Source organism: Egretta garzetta, unplaced genomic scaffold (genome assembly GCF_000687185.1).
Source record: "Egretta garzetta isolate BGI_Z169 unplaced genomic scaffold, ASM68718v1 scaffold204, whole genome shotgun sequence".
Classification (NCBI taxonomy): domain Eukaryota; kingdom Metazoa; phylum Chordata; class Aves; order Pelecaniformes; family Ardeidae; genus Egretta; species Egretta garzetta.
The window spans coordinates 3,912,805-3,918,213 of NW_009259424.1; positions in this window are offsets into that span (position 1 = coordinate 3,912,805).

Sequence of the window (5,409 nt, forward strand, 5' to 3'; positions counted from 1 at the left end):
TCCAGGCCAGCACCCTACGAGCCTGGGCAGGGCGGTCCCCCGCCGCCGGCAGGTCCCAGTCCTCCAGCTCCTGCTGCGCCGGCCAGCTGCGTCACCGCTTGCTGCCTCCCATGAAGCTTTGGTACCACGGGCGAAGGTTGGAACGGGAACTCTTGTAGCTGAATTTGCAGAGTTTAAAGTTTCACATTAAATGTTGCACAAACAGGATTTTCTGGGTGTTGGTTTGTTTTGCACTGCATGTATTGATTCCAGCAGGAGCTTGGGATACTTGGGAAAAACAAGGTTGAAGCATAAACGGTCATTTGAGAAGGAAAACAGAAATCTCACCAGTACCAGCGAACGGCGCAGACAGCCCTGGAGCGGGTGAGGGCTCTACCTCTAATGTGCGCTTTTGCCTTTTTTTCCACATTTTTTCCAGTGAGGACATTCCCCTTAGAGGCACAATTGTAAGTCATGGGACTTTTATTGCATCTATTAAAATAAACTCGATTGCTAAATATGGCGTCCTTTTCATCCTTTGATATTTGTTTTAGCACTACCTAATAACAACGCTGCGGAGTACCCTTACTGTACTTTTTCCATTTCTGAAAGAATATCAATTACATTTTATTTGTGGCCGGTAATAGTTCTAATGTCAGAAATTCTAAGAGCTCCCACAGCACAGAGCTGGCATTAGTGGGATAAATGGCAGCCGCTTGCAGCATTGCAGCACCCTGCTAATTAATGCTAATTTCCGGGGGGGTCGTTTCACACGGGCTTTGTCTGTAGCGCGCACTGTGCAGGAAATCGAGACGTGCTCTACCAGGGTCTGCTGCAGCCTGGTGTGTGGGGCATGTGCCCCCCCCCAAACCTCTCCATGCCCCCTATGGAAGGAGTTTATAACTGGGGCTTCTTTGGGTTCAGTCAAGTCGACAAAATTCGGTGAAACTCCATCAGTGGTGATTTTTATCACGTAACCTATACGATGACAGCAAATTCAGTGCGAGCAACTTGGCCTAGAGGAAAGCCGGAGCTGCACAAGGCCCGGCACAGGCAGGCAGGGGCTCTGCGGGGTGGCAACGATGATGTCAGGGCGGCAACAACGGCATCGGGGTGGCTCTCGTGCTAGCCCTCTCCCCAGGAAGGGGGTGCAAGCTGGGGGGTGCCGGGCTGAGGCCAGTGCAGGGATCCTGGGCAGGGGCTCAGCAAGGGGCTCGGGTTTTGTGCTAGCTACGTGCATGATGCATGAAAATGCTGCCTCTGACCCATTGCATCCTTGGCCCTGGGGTTGGGTGCTGGGGTCGCCGGGGGTGGTGGGAGGGGGTGTATGCAAACAGGACCTCTGTTTTCAGGGCAGATCCCACCAAACTGGGGCTGGAGGAAGAAGAGCTCCTGGCTCAGCTCCCCTGTAACCCTGGAGCGAGCAAGGAAGGGAAAACATGGTGATAGCACGGAGGAAAATATTCTCTCTTCGTTGAAAAAGCAGCAGTTTTCCGACGGAGATGGAGACCCTAGGGTAGGGAGGGGGAGATGGGAAAGTTAGACCCAGCCTGCTACAAAATGCTTGGCATAACTAACACTCTGTTACTGGGAGAGAAAAAGGTCAGTGAAGGACAGAAAAATGATCTGCTCAAGAAAAATTACATACACGCCACGCTTCTCATAACTCCTGATGTTAAAAACAGGATGCTAATTGTGCATGGCTTTATTTATTTGATTCTAAATCCTAGAGGAAAGTGAAGATTTATAATAAAAGTTTTATTGGTACTTTTCCCATCACGCTAATGTTCAATTATTGAGAGCCATTTGGGCTATAAAACAGCCACGCACAGCGATCCCGTTCACCAACTTCCTTGGAAAGCTTCCAGAGGCTGGATATCGTTATGGCATGGCCAGACCAACATGAACCAACCTAGCACGAACTCTGAAAAAAACTCTCTGGGAAAACAAGGGTAGAAAAGCAAAGCCCCAGAGCTGAAGATGTGTTAGCTGCTGGGTCGCTACCACGAGGCAAAATTTCATAGTCGGATTGACTGTCCTGCAGAGACTTCTTTCCTAGTAAAGGTTTCTGATTAAATAACTTGGTCAGAAAAGCAAAGCAGCATGGCATTATTTTCATCCGAATCGCGTGTTAGAAAACATGTTTCATCCTGCGTCACTAGAATTCCTTAATTCCTAATTAAGGAATCCTCGATGTTAGTGAATTGGGCTTTTTTCCTGCTCTTACAAACATCTTTCAAATCAAGGTTTCTCCCCTTCGACAACCCTTCTGCAATGGTAAAATCTCCACATACGCACTCAATTTTCCCTTTTGAATATTCCCTTGTATACAGGTAACAATGTTTTTAATGCTGCTTCAGTTTATTTTCCTAACAGTATTTTCCATTAATTGCATTTCAATGCAACTTCATCTGTCCTTTATTTTTTTTTTTCCCCCTCTACTTCAGTCGGGTACTCTGAGTACTGTACAGAATTTTTTCCTGGGGTTAATTAACTTCAGTCTCTAACTACTGAGTATTTTAATAAAATTGTATTGTTGTAGAAGGTCTTCCAGCTGATTAATGGACCTCTGGAATTGTATTAAGGATTACATTAAATCTCTGAACATACCTCTTCTAACCCCTCACGCCTGGAAATGTATTTTATACAAATATTTCTACTGTTGATGGGAGTTTCTGAAATATTGTTTCTAATTGCCCATTACCTCCTGTAATGATAATTTCTGTGAATAAATTCCTGCTTTTTTTATTGCTGCTTCTTGACGTGAGTGTCTGCTCTGCTGTTATTACAGTGCTGGTGACATTTTGAGATTCTTTATTTGGACCAACACCTCCCCTTGACCCCTTATAGTTTTCCATTTATTTTTCGTGCAATAAAAAAACCACCAGGGCATGGAGGGTGGGGACCTGGTCCTGGGGGGCACTGTGGTGGTGACAGGCCGGTCGCGGTGGCTTAGTAACCCCCGCCTGTGGTGGGGGACAGGCCCCGAGCAGCCTTGCAGCCAGGCAAAGCCGCGGTGCAGGGCAGCCTCTTGTAAGCCTTTAGAAAGGGGGTTTTGCTAATTGTGCTTACAGAGTATATTTGTACTCTTTAATTGGTTTGGTTAACATCTTACAGATGTGCAAAGCACGTGATTTCTTTTAGGGGGGTGCTAATTAGGATAACATTTTCTCTCCTTGTTTAATCTATTAATTTGGAGTAGTTGGCTGTAATTGTAATTAAATTATTACGGGTGCTATTTTTTAAATGACGGAAATGCTGTTATGACAAGAAGGATGCCGTCTCAGATCTAAACATCAAGGGCCCCTGAGTTTTCCTCCCACTCCCCCACTGACTCAGTGTTTGTCGTGGAGCAAGTACCTCCGCTCGCTGCCTCCCCTTCTTGCCTTCCAGGGCTATTGTGCGAATTAATTAGATAATGTTTCAGCACGGCTTTGAACTGCAGAGTGCTACAAAAGTGCCAAGTTATAATTTATTGTTATGAAAGCCGGCACGCTGGCTGGGAGCGAGACCTCTGATGCAACCCCAGCGGAGAGGGACAGCGAGGCGGCCGGGGAAGCTCCCCTCTGGCCTCAAGGTCCCTCCTCCCTGCACCCGTACCTGCCGCCCGCAGCCCGTCGGCCCGCTCTGGAAGCGCTCTGCCCAAGGCAGCGCCGGCAGCTGCGCCATCTGATCCTGGGGACGCAGCCCCCGACTCAGCCGACCCGGCCCGGTTGCTGGATTGAGGATGTTGCCCGCACCTCCCAGCCTGTTTTCAGGCTAGTTGTGGTGTCCGAAGGAGCAGCGGCTGCGTCCTCTGGAAAATGATAGCGCTCCAAATCAGCAAAGCACTTAAGATTAACATTGATAGGTCTGAAGAGTGGCTTAAGGTTAAGCACGCCGTGGGGCTTGCTGGGTAAGATTAGCCCGGAGCAGACGCGTGTTTTGCTGATGAAGGTTTTCAAAATATTTAGACCTTGATTCAACCAGACACTCAAACGTGAGCAGTCCTACTGAAGGCAATGAAAGTCACCGGCTGATCAAAGCTGGGCAGCCGGATGGAGGAAGAACATTAAGTTACAAACCTGTTTGTTTAGCAATGAGTTTGCTTTGAGGAGCGCGTGTGCGTGCGGACGGAGGCGAGAGAGCAAACCGGCTTGCCTGCGGAGCGTGTACGTGAAATAAGGCTTCCTCACCACCCGGCTGTGTTCAGCCGGCTTCCCAAATACCAGCAGACCGATTTAAAAGCAATTCTATTGAATTGTAATGACCTGGCCCAAACCGTGCTCGTTATTTGTAGAATCCTATTTTAATCCCTCAGGTTTTTTTATCCCAAAGCCTGCGCTGGCGGAGCGGCTCAGCCCGGGCGCTGCTGAGGGGCAGAGGAGCCAGCAGGCGCCCCAGGCGGTGGGGCTTGTCCAGCCCTCAGACCCAGGGGTCCCCAGGGGCTGCTGCGGGGGTGTTTTAGGATGGCACCGAAAAGCTTTCACAAGACCTCATGGACATGCTCTTGCTGGTCTACGGAAACCTGGTGCATCTGTAGCAGCACCTCTTGATGCCGATGCGGTTTGGGAGAAATGCTGCCCTAATGAAGCGCGGGGAAGGGAAATCCAGCTGGGGGGCTGCAGCTGCCCCGGGTGATGCCGAGGGTCGCGGGTGCTGACAGCCCTGTTGCATTTTAGTGGCGTCAGTGCAGCGGCAACGGGACGCAGGGGTACGGCTCGGTTTCCGCAGGGCCGGGCGGGTGGTGCAGAACCTTCTCCGGCCTTAAAAGCCCCAAGCCCACACACCCCGGTGGGGCCAAGGTGGAGCTGGGGACCCCCATTCCCCCCCAGACCCCCATTTTGAGCTCTGTTTGCATGGCAGTGTGATATGCCAGGACAGACACACGGACGGGCCCTTTTACTGCTTCTCTTGTGATTAAGAGACCAAAAATAAAATCACCTGCACTTATACTGCCAGGCAGGCAGAAAGAATAATTACTTTACAGAGATGGAATTCCTTCATATATTGTAGCCATTAAAAAGAGTAAAATCTGAAATTTACTGTGGCACGGAACGAAAAGGTAGTGCAGTTAGAGATAATGAAATCCTTACTTGCCATTAATGGAAAAATTACTGTTGTTAAAAGACCCCTTCATAAATAATTGAGAAACCAATTACACACTCTTGGTGACTAATTTATCCAGGAGCAATAGGGACCACATTGCGCCATATAATGAAGGGCGCGTACGCTCCGTTCTGTCTCACTACAGCTCGTGCCTTTATTCAGCCGCTCCGCAAAGAAAGAATAATAAAAAAGAAACTAATGCACACAGTAATCAGAAAATACATTATCTGAAATGAGAGATGGGCATTAGCGTGTCTTAATTTAAAGGGGTTTTACGGCAGCGTGGAGGCCTGAATTAACACGTCACTTTGTCTCTGGGCTGGAAGGGGAGCGGGACTGGGG